The 16,116-nt window shown below is 37.2% G+C and overlaps 1 protein-coding gene and 1 long non-coding RNA gene across 6 annotated transcripts in view; one reads left to right on the top strand and one right to left on the bottom strand.

The window, feature by feature from the left end:
- The window catches only part of Erbb4 (erb-b2 receptor tyrosine kinase 4), a 1,072,248-nt gene that overhangs the window by 600,159 nt on the left and 455,973 nt on the right, over positions 1–16,116 (top strand). The window lies entirely within an intron of this gene.
- On the bottom strand, positions 264–11,696 carry LOC120094804 (uncharacterized). The gene is made up of 6 exons (XR_005489503.2): positions 11,031–11,696; positions 8,223–8,410; positions 6,721–6,842; positions 5,482–5,565; positions 920–1,050; positions 264–700 (listed from the first exon to the last, which is right to left on the bottom strand). It is a non-coding gene; the product is annotated as an uncharacterized LOC120094804 (long non-coding RNA).

Genomic DNA, 16,116 nt, shown 5'->3' with positions numbered 1-16,116 from the left:
TAACTCTCTTGTGGGCACATACTGGCCTCAGGTGCATCTTTGTCTCCCAGATTCCTGAAGCTATAACCAGTTATATAGCCATGCGAAACTTCAAGAGAGTTTAGGGAACATGCCAGTTGAAAGACAGCAGAAGAGTGATATTTAAGACTAGGTCATATTGTACCCAAAATGCACCTGCATTATGCATACAATATGTCCCAAACTGGAGGTCTTCATAATTCCCCTTTATGTGTTCTGCCAGAATTTCACTCCAGTTCTGGAAATGTGAGCTCTAATGTGATTTACTCGTGATAAAATTGTTACAATTATCTAGAATTCTACTTTCGTATCTTACATCAAAACATTTTTTTTCAGTCTCTTACTTTCAAATCTCCATTTTCTGCACCTTGCTTCAATAACCAAAGCTTGCCAGCACTTTCTTTAAATGGATCTCGATTCCCATGTCCCTTTTCCCATCTTCTACCACTCTTGCCCCTGTTTCTAATATCATAGCTGTATTAGGAAACCAGCCTTCAGATTCGTCTCTCTATTCTGATCTTGCCTGCAATGATATTATCTTCACACAGGAGCCAGATGCTATTTTTCAAAGATGGAACCATTCATTTCACTCAGCATTCTTCCTCATTCTCTGAGGAGTCTCTGATTTCCCGTGGTCAACACCCTCGCCTCTCCATTTCCATGGTTTTCTTCTTTCAAATTGCTGTATGAACAAAATCAAATAGTGATTTTTATTTCTTATCCTTATATAGTATGCAAAAGTGTATGTAACACCTTACATAGCATGTAAAAGTGTATAACACAAACATAGACATGTCCCCTTTGCCCTCTCCCCTTTTCCCTATCTGCTCCCCCTGCTTCTGTGAGGACGCTCCCACTCCCATCCACCCACTCACACCTCAATGCCCTGGCATTCCCCTACCCTGGGGAAAAGAGCCTTCACAGGGCCAAGGGCTTCTCCTATTGATGCCAGAAAATGCCATCCTCTGTTATACATGCGGCCGGAGCCATGGGTCCCTCCATAGAGTCCTCGTTAGCAAATGTGGTGAATAGCTAGAAAATATAGTAGAAAATAGACAGTTTAGAATTCAACTGAGAATTCTGATAAAATGAATCAGTTTTGCTTTATACTTCTCCACAAACTTGCTAAAAAATAAAATAGTGATTAGCAATTATTTAATACTAACAGTGCAGCAGGTACTATGCTAAGTAATTTCTAGGCATAAATCATGTTTATATACAAAATTAGAAGGAGTCCATTGTGCTAAGCAGTGTTTGTATTTCACTATATGAAAAACTAAGGCATGAAATAGTAGGAAGGTGAGAACAAAGGGCATAAGTGTTTTAGAGGCAGTGGTTTCCCTGTGGATCTCTGTCTCAGCATCTGGTTATGTATTCCTTAGACACTTGGATGGCTAAGAAGCGACAGTGACAACGAGATGGAGAGCTAGCATTTAAGTCCATTATGAACTCATTACACTCGAGGTTCCTCTTATGGGTTTTTGTCTGGATTGTCTTCAAGAGAGAATACCTGTAGGTTGACGTGTACTGTTTGTATGTGTTAAGCATGCACCTACCCCAATTTAGAACCCAATAAACAGCATTGTTAGTGCATATTTCCTGGGATATTTAAAAAAAATTGCTTTTGACATTATTGGCTGACCCTAACATCCTTTGATCTTTAAAGATAACAGCATTTTAGAACGATCTTCATATAATATTTTATTTAGTTATTTGATTTATTAACTTTCAAGTTATATTGAGTTTGACCAGATTGAAATCTGTTTGGGATAATAAAATAAAGTCTGTAGAAACAGGTTTCTAGAATTTATTTTAATTAATTAATTGATTCATTTTTATTTATTTTTGCTATATTGTAAAGCTTGGACAGTCTTTTGGTTGAGGGGAAGATTTTTATTGTAGACAACATTGAATGTATAGTCTGAGTCATCCAGACAATATCAGAGCAAGAAGATTAAATCGTAGAATAAACGGAGCTGGTAGATAGAAGAAGACCACGAGAGAGAGGGAGGTGAGGAGGGTAAGAAAGGAGGACGGAACAGAGGAGCTCAGGAGTACCAAGATGGTGAAAGTCCTAAATGACAGGGAATGAGAAGCTGGAGGGAGAGAAGCTCATTAACTGGGGAAATTTAGTTGTGGGGAGCTGGGTGAAAAGAGCTGAGAGGAGCCCCTGTTGTAGAGTGAGCCTGGCGACCAGCATGGCCATTTATCCTGAGGTTCTTCCTTTTTCTTTTCCTTTTCTCTTTCTTTCTTCCTTCTCTCAATCCTTCCTTCCTTCCTCCCTTCCAACCATCTATCCTTCCTGTCTCTTTCTTTTTCCCTTCACTTTGAATCAGAGATTCTTTTTATAACCCTGGGTGCCCTGGAACTCACTCTGTCGGTTTGCTATCCTCAAACTCAGAACTACCTGCCTCTTCCTCTTAAGCCTGGAATTAAAGGCAGGTGTCTCCACCACCTGCTTTCTCCCAAGTTTCTTTTGGGCTTGACATTCCAGCCTTACTGTTGCTCATAAGGGACAAGAGGGTTTAAATCAAATTAGTAATTATTTTTTCTTAATTTGTGTAATATGTACAACTAACAATTAAAAGGAACAATATATTGTTTAAGAAATAAATTAATAACAACAAAGAAATCAAATATGTTTATTTGTTAAGTTTGTCTTTTGAAATGCAGTCAATAAATGATGTATTTCTTGAATAGCCATGTCAATAAGAACCATGTCTGACTGAAGTACATGTAAGGAATTCAGAGAGCCAACTACACATCTAGGTATAAACTGAGGATGCAAAGTTTGAAGCAAGTGTGTATGGTTTTCCACTGCTCTTTGTCTTAAAGTGAGATTTCTGTTGTAGTTCATTTAATTAATTTTATTTATACTCTATTTTGTACTTTGTCTTTTAAGGATTAAGTGAAACTAATTAAATTTGGTTAATGTTGAACATAAGGACTGCAGAGCCACATATTTCATTATCTATTCTAAAACAATATGAACTTTATTTTTCCATGTTGCCATTAATCGCATGGTTATAAATTACTGATATTAAAGCTAATGATGATGGCTTGGGAAAGAGCTTAATGAAGGAGCTCTTGCTTAGAGTATGAGACGCCCCAGGTTCAGTCCTATGAATTGCCTACAATATGAATATGTGTATGTTTCATGATTGAGGTAGTAACGTGTAAAGCTATGAATGACAACACTTTTTTGTTTGTGTGTTTTGTTCTTGAATACTCAAAACTGATTATGGAGTGGATAGCATAAAAATAGGAATATATGACAGAAAGTTTTATTTTAAATTATTTGAATGAACAATGAAAGAAGACAGAGGGAAGACAGTAAAAATGAAAGGAGAGGCATGTGTGGACAAAGGAAGGAAAACAGTTAATCTAAACCATTTCAATACACAGTGACAATTTTGTAACACAATAGGATACATGGATAATAAGACTGACTTAATATTTTCTATATTCTGACCAAAATGCTAAGTAATATTCTCTAGCTTGTTTTTAATAATATTTTTCTGTTATTCTTAATTTATACGTACATATATATATATTATTCTGTGCGTCTCTGCATGTGTATATGAGTGTAGTGTGTGCGTGTGTGTGTGCGTGTGTGTGCATGTGTGTGTGTGTGTGTGTGTGTGTGTGTGTGTGTAGCAGGGCTCGCTTGCTCAGACATAGGCTTCAGGTTTGCCAACAACTATCAACCTGCTTAGCCATCACATTGACCCTAAATTCATAATATTTATAGTCAGAAACAGTATGACATTATATAGAAATAAATTCTTCATTTGAAACTTTATTAAATCTTAATTCCTCACTTTAATACGGTAGTAGAATAGCTGACCAAAGTATATTTGGAGAAGTAAAGAAAGAAGAAACTGAACCATTGGTAAACAGTTGTTGACCGAAGACCGGAGCTTCTTGTCACCCCTTTCCCAGACTAATAAAGTTCATAAGAAAAAAAGCATTAATTAAATCATGAATGAAATCATTAGGTATTTAAGCTAATCACAGGATGTGAAATAAGTAGCAAAAGTCAGTGAGGACGTATCACCATGTGTATGAATTACAGAGACTGTAAAGTTTGGCAGTCAAGATAAATCTCCCACACATACATTATAGTGAACCCCCAAATGTTTAAAAGGCATTAAAGATAAATATAAGACATTGCATCATTTTCAACAAGACCAAATTATTATTTTCCACAATAATTCATACCTACACAACCCTGTACAAAATTCATTTTTGTAAAAGAGGGAGAGAGCGAAAGAGAGAGAAATACAATAAATTGAGTGCTTTAGCTGTAATGTTGTAAAAGCAAAATAAACACCCCACCCCACACCCATTTTCTCTCCCCTGATTTCTACATTAACTAGTCCCAATGTCAATTGGAGTTTTAATATCAAGGACGATAAAAAGCAGGAAAACAGTATTAGACTGTCAATTTCCTTCAACAATTCTAAAAGTGCCAGATGTGTACACAGTAGTAAGTACTTCAGTTCTATATGGTGCCTCAGCTTCTGAGGTGACGGTGCTGGAGATGCTACAGATGGCATCTGAAAATGAGACAACCGTGCGTGAGGTGTGAGATGGCAATGGCAGTAAACACAGTCACGGCATAGTTATCCTTCATTCGTCAGCAGAGGAGAGGAGGTTTGTTTTTTTTTTTTTCCCCAAGTGGATGATTCTTGCCCAGAGGCATTTGGAGCACTCCTTCAGGTGACTTCTGAGAGTTCGAGCAGCAGGTCTCCGGCTGCGCCTGCCAGGATCGGCACATGCGCAGAGAAACACCACACACCTGTCAGGTTTCCATAAGGGACACACACACACACACACACACACACACACACACACACACACACACACACACACACACACACACACATACTGCATTCACTGAACGCAATCTCTAAGGACAGCAAAAGCCAATACAGGAGTTTCTCAATAGCTAAGGGACATACGGGAGGTTAGAACACTAGCAGAAAGCGAATGAGGCCTGTGCTCTGGGACTATAGAAGGAAAGCCATAGCCCTTCTACTCTGTTAGGAGATGATTCGCTGCAGTTCATCGTCACATGCACATGCTTGCCTCGATGAGCTAGCAACTAATCCAAATTGACTTCAAGATGAAACACGCTATCCTATGGAAACACACAATCACGCTGAGCTCACTGATTTCAATATGTGGTTTTCTTCGCTCTAAACACGGTAAATGTGCTAAACATGAAGGAACTTACTTAACATAAAGTATGCTCATTATGTAGCCATTCCAGTTCACATTCGAGATTATATCTTGAAAATATGCCTCCATTTAATCACTAATATATAATGGAAGAAGACAATAAACTCCTGATTTTCCTCTGTGTGTAGAGCACTCTGCTGACCTGCCTTCAGCAGATGAGTGTCTCTATGTGTGAGAGGAGGCCCTGCTCGTATCTAGTAAATAAAGTAGGTTACTTACAAACAGGGAGCATGTGACAGCTCTCCAGATGCCCGGTTATTCTAAGTGCTGAGTTCACGTCCTCTGCTGAGCCTCAGTAAATGGCTAAATATAGCACCAGAATTAGAAATATAATTATCCGTCAATATAGTCTCTAAATCTGTTCCTAAAGTGTAGCTACTTAAAACAGAGTTACTTTGAAGGGCTATATTTTAATGCAATGTTATTTTTTTTTATTTGACCAGTCTGATATTCCTATTTTCAATACCTGAAAACACGTTTTTTTTTTCCTTCTAGGTTTCTCACTGTAAAAAGCATTTTTTTTTGCTTTCATGTGATTTGTATTACATTATGAGAAATTCAAAATGATTAAGCTCTCTGTCTCTATCTCCTTCTCTGTCTCTGTCTCTCCCTGTCTCTCTCGGTCTCTGTCTCTCTGTCTGTCTGTCTCTCTCTGTCTCTCTCTCTGTCTCTCTCTCTCTCTCTCGGTCTCTCTCTCTCTCTCTCTCTCTCTCTCTCTCTCTCTCTCTCTCTCTCCCTCTGTGATAACGAAAAATAGTATTTAGAGTTTTAGAATCTAAGAGGGCAACAGACAGATTAAATGTTCGACCTGCGCTATTTTAAGAGGGGAACAACTGGGCTGTGTGCTGCTCTTCTCAGAAACCCCAGCTAGCATGAGGAAAATTCCTAGCTGAGAAGAAAAGAGCCGTTTATTTTTTTTTTGAAGGTCCCCTTTTTAAATAGGATCACTTTACAGTTGAGGACACTCATGTGTGTTTATATTTGGAACATTGCTTGTGATGGGAATCCGAGGTCTTAGCTTACCATGGGCAAGGCTGGCGTTTCTGTGATAACAGGTGTAGAACAACTCGTGCGCTCATGAAGCAGTGGTATGGAACGTGGACTCAGGTTGCATCAGGACAGCTAAACAAGCTTACTTGAAATAAAGTGTAATTTCTTCACTTTTATTAAACTCATTTTAATGGTACCCCAATTTCAGTAACCTTTTGCCAAAAGTATATAATTTGACTTTTCAATAAAGATTAATATATTGGATTGACAATAGTTGGTTTCCTTTGGTTCTGATTTATTGAGGATCTACAGCAAGGAGGGATCTAGTTTAAGATTCTTCCTTAAAATTTGTTCCAAGAGAAGGCACCAGAGAAAGATACGCAGTTGTTCTCACATTAGAATTTCATGAAAATACTATACTGAAGCCATAATATGGCTGATGCAGACCCGTGCAGGCACTGTGCTTACCATCTCAGTCTCTGTAAGTCCATATGAGCATTGATTACGTTGATTTAGAGTGCTTTGTTTCCTCGGTGTCCTTTATTCTTTCTGCCTCTTCCTGGTTTCTCTTCCTTGGGGTTTCCTGAGTTCTAAGTGGAGAGATTTGATAGAGACAAGCCATTGGAAGTTAAGTGTTCTAAAGTATCTCACTGTCTCATTCTCATAAAGTTCATCCGTGAATGTCTTTTTTCTGTTCCCATCTGTTGCAGAAGGAGGCTGCTCTGGTGATGACTGAGGAAGCCACTGAGCTGTATAGCAGAATGTCATTAAAAGTAATTTTATTGCTCTTTTTGGAGGCATGGCAGAGGAAATAATATTTGATTTTACTCTAGGTCTCTGGGCTATCTACTCTCTGGTTCTCAGGCACTGTCAGGAGTGGGTTGCATCTTGTGGAGTGGGTCTTAAGTCAAATTAGAAAATGGTTGGTTATTTGATTATAAGCTCTACAACTCACATAAACAATAATGTAAATAATTTTCCAAATTGGATGATGCAAAGGGAAAAGCCATGCGACTTTATAAGTCTATCGGGCAAGAAAGCATAAATTGGAAATTCTGAAATTGCTTAGAAATTAGCTTCATAATGTCTGCTAACATGCTCTTTACATCAACTATTATTAGAAAGACATAATAAATGTGATACAAAATATTACTGATAGATGCATTATCTGAACTTAAGAGACAATTTTGAAACTGAAATATAATAAATGCTACTTTTCTCAGGCTCTAATGTTATCTACAAAATGGGAAAAGTAAAAATAGCTTCAGAAAATTTAAAACATGAATTCTACAGTCTTCCTAACAACTAAACAACTAAAAGGGAGAATAAATGCTTTGTGATTATAGTTCTCATTATTGATAAACAAAAATATCACGATAGGACACATTATTACCTAAATCCTCATGGCCTAAAATGACATCTGTGCAGGTACACTGAAGGTTCATGTGGATGATATGTCTCTAGTGGACTGACAGTGGTCAAAATCTTTAAAAAGAAATGCAAGTAACATGTGGGAAAGGCAAACTAGAGAGTTGGGCTAATACTGGTCTATAAATACAATTGTGAACTGTTGTACTTTAAGGTCAGTAGGTCTCATACCTTCAATGACTGGAATGCCATTTGGACACAAGTGACTGACTACAGGATGTAACCACAACAAAAGCCATTAGCAATTCTACTCCATTAAAAGAGAAACATATACTCATTATAGATTTTCTTTCCTTCTTATGTTTTTATTTAATGATCCTAAGAATGCTGGGTAGCTGCTCACTTTGAGAATTACAAAAGAGTCTACTAGTTTTCTTTCTAAAGCAAGTAATGGATTTAAAGTCACTATGCCATGAAAGGATAGAAAATGTCTGTGGCCATTTCAATTTAAGTACAAGAAATGCCCTTTGAATAGATGTCAGGTAAATAGCTTTAGAAATACTTCTGTGCAGATTACTTTTGTCAGATACATAGTAACTTACATTTATAATGTCCAGACACTGGAGGAAAATTTGTATCCACTGTGCCTCCTTGCTTTCTGTTTTGGCACTGAACTCCAGGTAATGGTGCATAATAGCTCTGTCCGTAAGAAAATCAGAGGGCATAGCAGGTTCGTGGCAGTTATGTGGCATCTTCCTTATGCACTTTCTTATTATTGTATGGTTGTAGTCTACCAGATAAAACTTTAAATTAGAAAAGAGGTGGCCAACAATATCACATTAACAAAATAATGATACAATTTGGTTTAAAAGGCAATGATCTTATTTGGTAGAAAGGAGACTAGAAATAAAATTTGGCACATAAATATTTTCAGACATTTACAAGCCACTGGTAACTCTTTAGAGGTTTCCATATGACTTCTCCCGATAAAAGTGTATTTTCGATGATGAAAATATAAACAATCCTCTAAATTCATGAAAATACACTGGAAATTTATTAAAATCAATTACAGTACCACTGGAGACAATATAGAGAAACAACAGAAGTAACAAAGAGCTAGATATAAAGCTCAGTGTAATTTAGGGTAGCAATAAAAATAGTAAATATGTGGGGTAAAGAAAGGGGACACGGGAAAATAAAGAAATGTAGGAAGAGGTAGAGAAAGGGGGAATAAAAATCTGCACAATAAAGAAAATCTGGAAGCAAAATTTCCTAGATATAAGAGGAATGAAAATTGAAAACAGAAAAAAGGTTTAATAGCATACTTCATAATTATACATTTTTATATGTACTGGATTGTCATACAACTGAAATATGTACAAATATCCTATGTCAAAACTCAAAGTCTAAAATTGGCTGAAAGCAAAATTTTATGTGGTTCGAAGGAGAAGATAATGTTACGTTGATAAATTTTTTTCTACATTTTTTCCATTTATTACAAATAGATTTTTCTTACTAAATGTACTGGTAACTGTATTACCTCTCCTGCTCCTCTCAGACCCTTTCCACCTTGCCCCACACACAGATTCATTCCCTTTCTGTTTCTCAATAGGAACACAAGCAGGGTATTTTAAAGGGCCCACTGGGTTCCACAGGTAAAAGGAAACATTTAACTCATTTCTCCTTAGGCTGGCACAGTGTCAAGAAAGAGTCGCCTTGTGTTTAACTTTGAAGAAAAAAAATACCATTTTGTCAGAATACTTCTTTGATTATGATATTTATTTTTCAAATTATAAGTAATATTTAACCCTGGATTTTAAAAATAATATACAATGCCTTGTTTTCTAGACTCAGATGAATAATCCGTTATACATATCATTTAAGGTAAAACAAGGTTAAATATTCTATTTATATTCCTGCCTACCTAAATACCTGTGAATATCTATCATCCTGCATGACTCATTTATAACTCTTTAACATGAAATAATTATATCCTTCTTTTATGAAAGAATATGAACTCTGAAACATTTGTAGGCATACATTTTTTATCTAAGACTGTAACAGAGCACACTGTAAAACTATGAATGAATATTTTTACTTAGGTTCTCACTTTGCTTTGTGAGAGCAAACTTATGGGCTTATTTTTTTTAGCAATACAGAAACTTCAAACACTGAAAATGTTTGTTCAGCACAATATATTTTGCAGTTTACCATTCACTTGAAGTTTTATGTTATTAACATAATTGTTACATATGAAGTATATATTAGTGAAGAATAATTACTGAGAGTATTCTTCACTCCCAAGTAGTGTTCTAGTGGGTTGGCAATCAGAATAAAGAAGAAAATTATGTGTGCTCTGTAAACAAGGCCAAATCAATAGATATAAAAGCTATCATGAAATTGTAATGCAAATAAGTTATTGCCATGTTATTCATGCTTAAAAAAAGCTCTAAAAGATTGGAAAGAATATCCAAGTCCATACCTCATTAACAAAGCGTAGAAGTACTGAATTCATTTTTTATACTTTGAAAATTTTGATTAAATTTAATATATATGTATTCACATGTATTATATGAATTTATACATATATATCAGAAATGTGATAATATTCACTTATCATTTTAAAAAGATCCACTTGAGACATGTCATTATGAAACTAACCTCAAAATTGGATAATGGACTCTTGGAGAAGAGAGAAAAATGAGAAGCCAACTGAAGTTTAAAACAAATGAGGAGGCACAAGGACATTTCTGTCCAGAACAGAGCCCTGAGAGCGCCTTTGAAGCTGACCTCTGTGTATATTGAGGGGAAAGCATTGGCTGAGTGGACAGTTGTGGTGCGGGGAAGGAAGTGGAACACAACTTCATTCCAAGCTTCAGAATGGTTATGGAGCTCAGATAGAGAAGACGATGAGGAGTTAATGTCTGACTTTATTAGCCTGAGAAGGCTAATGAGTTGAAAGGAATTTGTTCTCTTCAGAAAGTTGTTCTTACATTCAAATGAAATGTTGTACACACTTAGTACACTAGGGGTGTATCTGGTGCTAAAAGTTGTGCGTTTGTGAAGAGCATATAGGTTGTGACTGAAGGCAAAGGAAGAGAGGAAGGTTCCAGTAGATAAACTGAGATGCGCCATCGTTGAGGAGAGGATGCCAGAAGAGGAGAGCAGGTTAAATGAGTGCCTAGTGGAATGGGTCAGGGACTGAGAGCGTCTTTGTTGGGTTTTGTCTTTTAACTAAGTGAAGAATGAACCAGAGAAACAGAACTAACTGTTCTTGGGAAATCAATGGCGAAAGGAGAAGGAGAGATACAACAGATTCATTCAATAATTTTGTCCCAGAAAGTCACTTCTAATTGGCAAGAATTAAAAAAATATAAAAACCATTTAGCTCTAGAGACAAGGCCCTGCACCTGCACGTCAGCTCATCACCTAGGCAGACAGTAGAGCTGGTCCTATGGAGGCAGCACAGGTACGCTGGGTTTCGACGGTGAGATCATGGGAATGAGTACTTGTCTCTCATCTGCTGTGAGATGGAGAGGGAGGGAGGGAGGAAGGATGGGGGAGGGAAAGAGGGGGAGGGAAGGAGGGAGAGAGGGAGAGAGAGGGAGGGAGGGAGAGAGGGAGAGAAAGAGAGAGAGGGAGAGAGAGAGAGAGAGAGAGAGAGAGAGAGAGAGAGAGAGAGAGAGAGAGAGAGAGAGAGATGGTGTGAACCCCTGCTTCACTTCTCTCCACATGTGGTCCTCAGAAGAGCTGGCCCCCAGTCATGCTACCCCTCTCACAGGCTGCAGTACTTGGGGTAGTGAGCCCCACCCCTAGACTGGGCAGCACAGTGGAGCTGGTCCGATAGGCATGGGTGCTGGTGCGTCGGCCATAGGACGAGGGAGCGGGAGAGCTGCCCATACGTCCTGTCCTGCATCCTGTCCTGCCAGTGGCAGCTGTTGAGTAGCCTAAATGGAGAATGAGCTGGGGTGATGCTGATAAGAGAGAGCTGGGCTCACCCCGAAATCTACATTGTTTATGAACTGTTGGGGCATATGAAAGGTCCTGCCAGTTCCAAACTGCAGTATCTACATGACTCAGAGCAATAGCAGGATTACTACTAGAGGTCCCCGTGAGAATCCAATATTGATGATGTCACAGAGGCCAGAGACCTTGCCACAAACCTATGACCCATTGCAATGGACATTTGCAAATCAATATGTGGGAACAGAAGGGTATACCGTGGGATAAACTGACAGACTACAGCTTATAGTACAAGTTATTTTCTATGCTTTTATTTTTCTTTTTTTTTTTTTGCTTAACTGTTTTTCTCTTGCTTATTATGTGCGTGCGTGCCTGCGTGCGTGCATGTGTGCGACACTCCAGAAGAGTTATTAACTACGGTAGGAAATTATGGAAAGGAATTATTCCATTTATAAAAGGAACAGGGAAATGGAGAATGTTGAGACATATATACGGTTTCAGATATGATTCATTAATGGGAGGGATATTATTCACATTATATCTTGATGTGTAAAAATTCCATGGGGAATTAACATGTGGTACTGAAGTATGAGAGGAGCATCACCTTGGGGTTATCATTAGGAAAGAGGCTGTTAGGTTCCATAGAAAATGAACCGAGGCAGAGTCTGTCATTTCTGCCTCACATACAATGTCCAAACCATACTCCCTTCAACCTCTTAATCACTACGGACACTGGACAATGTAATCTATTTGGGTTCAACAGGAAAAAGAAATGAGTTTGTCCTGCTGTGGTAGTTTTCTCTCCCATTAACAAATAAGCCCCCTAGTTCTTCATGCTTTCAAAATAATAATGCCTATCCTTAATTTCTAACTCAGAAATTAGTCTACTAAGGTTAGTACTAATTAATTTTGAAAGAAGTTACATTTGATGCTAGCAATTGCTACTTAATCTTTTCTTACATGCTTCATTATATTACACTTCAAATTTATCTGGAATAGACTTCACTCTTCTTGTTTCAAATTATAAGAACAATTTATATTTAATATTACTGGATTTCTCCAATATAATATGACTGCTTCAGAATCTGTCCCTTATGCTAAATCTCACTGAGTAATGTCATTAATACTCAGGTCTACTCAGTCATGTCAAGAATCTGAAACTACTTTTGCAATTTTCGTTTCTTCAAATTTTGTGTTACAGCTAATTAATGATTATAAAATTAATTTAGTGAATTACTCCTACCTAAATGGAACAAAACAGAATAAAAAAACAAAACACTGTATCACATGTGTGATTATTTCATCAGGATTGGTACTGTGCATATATTTATTTCTACATATTAAATATGCAAATATTATAATTTATATTAATATATACATATATACACAAACATTCAGCTATCGCTAGGAGACAATGCAGTTCCCTCAATGTTTGAACATTTTCGTTTATGACCTTTCGCGGAGGTGACTTTACTAATACCAAACCATAAATTTCTCATATTAATTTTCATTTCTCTCTGCATATATATTTTCATGTATTTTGAACATTTCATACATATATATTTAAATACACCTAAAAGCATTGGTTTTACTTAATGTCTACAGAAGATGGCAATACATTGTAAAGCTTGCATAAGGTATAAAATAATGTCATTTTAACAATATTAATGTCCTGATCAAATTTGTATTTCATATACTATCATTATATGACAAAGTTTGTTGGCCTGGAGGAATACTGGAGATAGAATTTGGTAAAGAGATTGTAGTAATCTTTAAGTAAACTATTGAGAATTACCATAAAGAAGACACATCGGAAATAAGAAAGAAAGCTCTGGTGCATTTTGGACAATAAATTATGTGAAAAATTTCCATTAAACATTATGTTTCCTGTTTGTTAGGCCACACCAAAGAAGAAAGCATACTAAAATCATTGATTTCAAGAATATTTAGATTAATAAGACAATAAGTATTAAACAGAGACAATATTACCTACCATGAATAGATGAGCTTTCTGGATCAACAAGCTCATGAAAACAATAACAGAAAACAACTCTGGAAGTATGTCTTGAAGTTACCAAACACAGACCGACCTGGAATTTGGGAGGTACACATTTGCATTGGAAGGATAGTATCAGTTAGACTTGTAATAAGGCAATATTGGAAAAATAGTTGAAAGTATTAGTTGAAATGAAGTCAAAGAAAATAATGTAATACAGTTTTGCCCTTACTAATGTAGTATTAATTAATTAATTAATTAATTAATTATAATGTAATGTAGTATTGTTGGGGTTCTGGGGAACAGAAGTAGACAATCAAGTGTAGGATTTTTAGAGATACAGATATTATTAATGGTTACCACAGGTGCAAAATTATGAAAAATATTTAAAAAATCACTGCTGCTTGCTCTTTCCAGCTCTTTTCTCTCGTCTTGTCATCTTGTGATATATGTATGTATGTATGTATATATATATATGTATATATATATGTGTGTGTGTGTGTGTGTGTGTGTGTGTGTGTGTAGTGTGTGTGTTAGAGAGAGAGGAAGAGAGAGAGATCCTGTTAAATTCCTTTTTTTCTTCTCGTAGAGAGTGTATATTTTCTTCTTTTTTAAAATAATTTGATTTTCTTAGTTATTTTATGTATTTACATTTCAAATGTTATCCCCTTTCCCCTCTCTCCCATACCCTTCCTCTCTCCCCCCTGCTTCTATGAGGATGCTCCCACTCCCTCCCACCCACTCCAACCTTAATGCCCTGGCATTCCCCTACACTGGGGAAACAACTCCTTCACAGAACCTAGGGCTTTTCCTCCCATTGATGCTGGAAAATGCCATCTTCTGCCACATATATGAGTGGAGTTATGGGTTCCTTGATGTGTACTCATTGGTTGGTGGTTTAGAACCTGGGAGCTCTGGTGGTGTTTGGTTAGTTGATATAGTTGCTCTTGCAGTGTTGCAAACTCTTTCTGCTCCTTCAGGCTTTTCTCTAACTTATCAATTGGGGTCCCCTTGTCCAGTTCAATGGTTAGCTGCAACCATCAGTAAGGCTCTGGCAGAGCCTCTCAGGAAACATCCGTATCTGGTTCCTGTCAGCAAGCACTTCTTGACATCCCTAATAGTGACTGGGTTGTGTGGCTGTATGTGGGATGGATCTCCAGATGGGGTAGTCTCTGGATGCTCTTTTATTCAGTCCCTGCTCCACTCTTTGTCCCTGTATTTCCTCCCAGGAGTATTTTGATCTCCCTTCTAAGAATGAATGAAGTATCCACATTTTGGTCTTCCTTCTTCTAGGACTTTATATGATCTATGAATTTTTTCTTAGTTATTCCAAGCTTTTGGGCTAAAACCTACCTATGAGTGAATTCATATGCATACCACATGTGTTCCTTTGTGACTGGGTTACCTCACTCAGAATATTTTCTTGTTTCATCCATTAGCCTAAGAATTTAATAAAGTCATAGTTTTAAATAGTTTAGTAGTACTCCATTGTGTAGATGTACCACATTTTCTGTATCCAGTCCTCTGTTGAAGGGCATCTGGGATCTTTCCAGCTTCTGGCTATTATAAATAAAGCTGCTGTTAACATAGTGGAGCACGTGTCCTTGTTATATGTTGGGGCATCTTTTGGGTATATGCCCAGGAGTGATTTAGCTGGGACCTCAGGTAGTACTGTGTCCAATTTTCTGAGGAACCTCCAGACTGATTTCCAGAGTGCTTGAACCAGCTTGCAGTCCCACCAAAAATAAATGAGTGTTCCTCTTTCTCCACATCCTGGCCAGCTTTTAATGTCACCTGGAGTTTTTGATCTTAGTTATTCTGACTGGTGTGAGATGGAATCTCAGGGCTGTTCTGATTTGCATTTCCTTTATGACTAAAGATGTTGAACATTTCTTTAGGTGTTTCTCAGCCATTGGGTATTCCTCAGTTGAGAATTCTTTTTAGATCTGTAAACCATTTTTAATAGGATTTGAATCTTTGGAGTCTAACTTTTAGAATATTTTGATTATATTAGGTATTAGCATTCTGTCAGATATAAGGTTGGTAAAGATCTTTTGACAACCTGTTGATTGCATTTGTCCTATTGAGAGTGTCCTTTGACTTAAAGGAGCTTTGCAATTTTATGAGATCCCATTTGTCGATTCTTGATCTTAGTGCATAAGCCATTGGTGTTCTGTTCAGGAAATTTTCCCTTGTGTCTATGTGTTTGAGACTCTTCCCCACTTTCTATTCTATTAGTTTCACTGTATCTGGTTTGATGTGGCGGTCCTTGATCCACTTGGACTTAAGCTTTGTACATGGTGATAAGAATGGATTGATCTGTGTCCTTCTACATGCTGACCTCCAGTTCAACCAGCACCATTTGTTGAAAGTGCTATTTTTTTCAACTGGATGGTTTTAGCTCCTTTGTCAAAGATCAAGTGACCATAGGTATATGGGTTCATTTCTGGGTCTTCGATTCTATTCCATTGATCTAGCTCCCTTTCTCTGTACCAATACCATACAGTTTTTGTCACTATTGCTCTGTAATACAGCTT

Source organism: Rattus norvegicus, chromosome 9, assembly GCF_036323735.1.
Source record: "Rattus norvegicus strain BN/NHsdMcwi chromosome 9, GRCr8, whole genome shotgun sequence".
NCBI lineage: Eukaryota > Metazoa > Chordata > Mammalia > Rodentia > Muridae > Rattus > Rattus norvegicus.
Note: the sequence above shows the minus strand (reverse complement) of the source record. Positions and strands in the feature narration are given on the sequence as shown.